This window comes from Phycodurus eques, chromosome 1 (assembly GCF_024500275.1).
Source record: "Phycodurus eques isolate BA_2022a chromosome 1, UOR_Pequ_1.1, whole genome shotgun sequence".
Classification (NCBI taxonomy): Eukaryota; Metazoa; Chordata; class Actinopteri; order Syngnathiformes; family Syngnathidae; genus Phycodurus; species Phycodurus eques.
This window is the reverse complement of record NC_084525.1, coordinates 3,788,928-3,793,865: the sequence shown is the minus strand read 5'-3', so window position 1 is coordinate 3,793,865 and position 4,938 is coordinate 3,788,928. Positions and strand designations below refer to the sequence as shown.

Sequence of the window (4,938 nt, the reverse complement as noted above, 5' to 3'; positions counted from 1 at the left end):
ACTCGCGGGCTCCTCTTTAATGCGTTGTCATAAAACACGTAGCTGGCAGAAAGTTCAATGAGGCCTGGGCGTCGTGTCCTCCTGCATGTTTGTGCACAGAACACCATATACAGGGGGATGGATTCCCCCCCCCCCCCCCTCCTCACCTCCGCAGTGTCATTTATCTCCAGTGTGGTGAGTCTGAGGAGGACAGTACGTCTGTGGAATGCTGCCTGATAAAGCCGCCAGTGGGCCCCGCAACAAGTGCTGGGTTTGAATCTATTTACAGCCTTTTAAGCACCCTTGAACTTCATTTGAGCACCTCTAAAACGACAAATGTGTTTTTCTAAGTGTCGGGACTCCGTTGAGAAAATACGATGAATGAAATGGAGCGTTTGTAATCGCATTGTCGTTGAATATTTCCAGTATATGATATAATACGGTTGAAACCGGAGGTTGACACATTTTTCCTCTCTCTCTCTCTCTCACTGTCAGGCTTGAAATGAGACTTTTTCCTCTTTTGCCTCAATTAGGATCACCCAAATTCTTTGTATTTGCTAAATGCCAGAATAGTGAGACAAGGACAATTTGAAGTACAATTCTAGAAATATGATTTGAAGCTGCATTTCGAGCGGACAAGATTCACCAAGCCTGCAACGCTGAGACGTTGAAGTTCATTATAGTCAACGCAAGCCAAATAGCCCAACTGGTCTTGTTTTGATTTGACTATCGAGTAGATTCCAGAGAAGCGAAGACTACGCGAGCGTGACGGTTGTGGCGACCGGTCCGGGGTGTACCCGTGCCTGTCGCTCAAATGAAGCCGGGACGGGCTCCATCTCCACCCAGATCCTCATGAAGACGGACGGAGGAAGCGAGCGCACGAAACCGATGAAGATGTCGGTGGGCTCCGTGGGGGGCAGCCACAGCCAGAGTCCGCCCAGTCGACCCAGAACGTAGCCTTTGCCCAGCGTCACTCGTTGCATCTTGTGAATTCGGGCGCTGAGAAAAGTTCCTTGTCAGTGTGATGAAATGTTTTAAAAAAGAATCATAAATACAAATTCAGAAACACGTGAAACGCTCCTCCGTGGAAGAATGAGTGAATATTGGCAAACGGGGGGGCACGCTTATAGGCTCCTACCCCAAAAAGAGTGCAAAAGGTGTGTTTACTTTCTGTCGCCATGGTGATGGAGGCGCGAGTCTATTGAATGCTGTGAGTTTTTGGGAGGTAGTGACCCATAGCCATAAGCGCAACACTACTCATGCCTTTTCCTTGGAGAGGAATTTGCTTGGCATTCAATGCGATGAAAATCATAATGCCGCATATTTTATCTACAGTATGTTGATAGAACATTGCTCCGCAGCAGCCGCGAGGGGTTATGGCGGATGGTTTATCGCTATGCCCCCGGCCCCGCCCCTCTCCCCCATGCGGCCCCCGCGCCCCCTTTCCCCGTAAACCTTCCGCTCCAGTGGCTGGCTGCAGATTTAATGGATTTTAGCAGCTGTTGCGAAAACACAGCGAGGCCTTGCGGCATACGCTCTGCTTACAACAAAGAAGGCACGCACACGCCATATAAACATGCTGCCACAGAGGCTGCAGTCATCTATTAAGATCCCTTACAACTCGTATTCCTTTCTTACTCAATGCGCTGTTTGCACATTTGCACTATTTTTCAAGAAATACATTATTACATCCTAATAGTTCCTCATGTTGACATGTTTTGTTTGTGACTGTTACTCAGGGGTGGGCAACCTATGGCCCGGGGGCTCCATATACGGCCCGCTCCGTTTATTAACCCGGCCCAACGAGCGTAGACAATATTTTCCCTCAAACTGTGTGGTTAAAATGTATTTATTTATTTGTTCAATTCTTGGATGTCATTCAATATTTCCTTTAAAGAAATAAGCAAATTACATTTGTTTTTGTTTTTTTTAATTTCCTTTTAAGAAATCATCGGGCAATTCATTGTAACCACTGTATATTCATGCGTTTGTTAAAATAAAAAAGTCATTTTCACCCAAGCCACCGCTAAAGGAGATGACTCGGTGCTGACTAAGCATACCAACTCCTAACATCTGCGGTATTTCTCGCTATTTGATCTTTTCCATTTCGACATTCCCACGCACCGGAAATGATGGACTGGAAATGGAAAACATTTTCCCTACTAATGGGAGCAACGCGGCCCCTTGTCTACTGTTTGTAAAAAGCGAACTAAACATGTTATTTTGCATTTCTGTGACAGAAAACAATCATGCAATAACAATTTGTTTTCCAAAGAATCCATCTTCTTTCCTCACCAGCTGTCCTTCAAAACAATAATAACCTCGTAGAATCACAGGTTGTTCTGAAGCCACCCCTTCGGTATTTTAGCTGTGTGCTTCGGGTCGTTCTGAGGTCCTGAGCACTCGGGAGAAGGTTTTCATTCAGGATATCGCATTCATCTTTCCTTCGATTGCAACCAGTCGTCCTGTCCCTGCATCTGCAAAACACCCCCACAGCCTGATGCTGCCACCGCCGTGCTTCACCGTTGGGACTGCATTGGACAGGTGATGAGCGGTGCCTGGTTTTCGCCACACATGCCGCTCAGAATTAAGGCCAGAGAATCTTATTTCTCACCATCTTGGAGTCCTTCAGGGTGTGTGTGTGTTTTTTTTTTTTTTAGCAAACTCCACGCGGGCTTTCATGTGTCTCGCACTGATGCGAGGCTTCCGTCGGGCCTCTCTGCCATAAAGCCCCGACTGGTGGAGGGCTGCAGTGATGGTTGACTTTCGAGAACTTTCTCCCGTCTCCCGACTGCATCTCTGGAGCTCAGCCACAGTGATCTTTGGGTTCTTCTTGACCTCTCTCACCAAGGCTCTTCTCCCCCTCTATTGCTCAGTTTGGCTGGACAGCCAGCTCTAGGAAGGGTTCTGATTGTCCCAAACGCCTTATGGGGGCCACTGTGCTCTTAGGAACCGTAAGTGCAGCAGAATTTATTTTTGTTAACATTGGCCAGATCTGTGCCTTGCCACAATTCTCTCTCTGAGCTCTTCAGGCAGTTCCTTTGACCTCAAGATTCTCATTTGCTCTGACATGCACTGTGAGCTGTGCGGTCTTGTATAGGCAGGGGTGTGGCTTTCCTCATCAAGTCCAATCAGTATAATCAAACACAGCTGGACTCCAATGAAGGTGTAGAACCATTTTAAGGATGATCAGAAGAAATGGAGGGGTGCTGTGTGGACATTAATGAGGAAAAATTAACTTAAATGATTTTAGCAAATGGCTGTAATATAACAAAGAGTGAAATTTTAAGGGGGTCTGAAAACTTTCCGTACCCACTGTAGTTCCCAGGATGTTCTGAATTAGCTGAACTATTTGGAATTTTGGTATGGCAATGATATATTTTTTTAAAAACACTTTATGGGTGGAAAATGTGGAATACAGCATTGGAAAAGTGGGAATTTTTGTAATGCGTACATTATAATAAACTATTTGACATATGTGACATCCACTTTTGAATAGTTCTTTTCTCTCTAGGAATGACGAGTCACATCTGTCCGTTTTACGACTCAAATGTGGGATCTGGTGCACAAACGTCGCCCTGCTGCAACTGAATGACGGCAGTCGCTTCACGGTTGGCCCGTGGTACTGTGAATACAATTTGGTGCATACCGCCCTCTAGCGGACAAAGTGGAAATATCCAGCAACGTCCACACACGAGTGTGTTCAACACTGCTCATTTGGTACATACAAAACAACCATGTACAAGTCCCTGGTGGTCTAGTGGTTAGGATTCGGCGCTCTCACCGCCGCGGCCCGGGTTCGATTCCCGGTCAGGGAAGGGTTTTTTGCCGGGGACAACCGCGGCTCAGTAGATTGTTGATTTTCCAACTGTCACAACAGCTAAAGTGAGACATAAATTATTGCGAAGTAGTCAGTCCTGTACTGTGACTTCAAATCTTAAAAAAAAAAAAAGTCTTGCATGCACAGATGTTGCGTGTTGATTGATATACCTGCGAAAAAAGTGTTTCTGTAATGCTATTAAATCAGTTGAGCCTGGTCTTGCACCAAAAAGAGAAGCCGCTAGGGGGCAGAAGACGCTTGACCTAAGTGTTTGTTATTGTTAATTGAAGGAGGCGAAGAAGAAAAAGAAAACTAATATGGCTGAGGCTAACGTTCTGCAAACGCGATGTAGGTGGAATTCAGTCCCGTTTTGATTTCTCTCTTCTCGCCACACCTTCCAAACTGCTTCTCGATGCAACAATTAAACGTTTCTCGCCAAACCACGTCGTAAAATAATAACATGTCACGTGAACAGCTCCATGAAGGCGTCAATGTTGCGCGAGGTCAGGGGTCAGGTTTGGGCAAATCTTTCGAGGGCCACCAAATTTAAATGTTTATGCATCTAATGTGTGCATAAAACATGTAAAATTGTTTATTTAAAGTAAGTCATTTGTTAAGTTACATTATTTTCAGCATCATATGCATAAAATGTGAAACGAACACGACTGTTTCATGAAAACAAATACTTGTTGAATGTACGTGTGTTTATTTTCGCATGTGTTTTTTAATATTTTTATTGTATCATTTACAATAAATCAATTAACAACTGAATAGATGAACTAAATCTAATATAAAAAAGACTCAATATATAAAGTATGCAAAGGTTTGTGTTAATAATACTTGAAGGATGTTGCGTTTTGCTGTGTTTAGCGTTCCACAGACGTCCAAGTTGTTCATGGGAAGGATGTTGAACCCACAGATGAGTATTTCGTGAAAACGTTGTGCCTATTTTGTGGCCACAAATGCTAATTGAGTGGCTGAAAATGTGTGTTTCGTGTGCAGGTTATATATTGTCACCACAATGTTTTGTTTTTTTTCAGCTGTGCATTTGTAGGTTTTTGTGAGTTGTAGCTTTCTTGTCACCTGATGGCGCCAGAGTCAAACACTGTGCACATGCAAGAACCGAGGAAATGCAGCAG

The 4,938-nt window shown here is 44.5% G+C and overlaps 1 non-coding gene across 1 annotated transcript; it reads left to right on the top strand.

Moving 5' to 3' along the window:
- The first annotated feature begins 3,725 nt into the window (after nt 1–3,725).
- trnae-cuc (transfer RNA glutamic acid (anticodon CUC)) lies at nt 3,726–3,797 on the top strand. The gene has a single exon. It is a non-coding gene; the product is annotated as a tRNA-Glu (tRNA).
- Nucleotides 3,798–4,938: the final 1,141 nt, after the last annotated feature.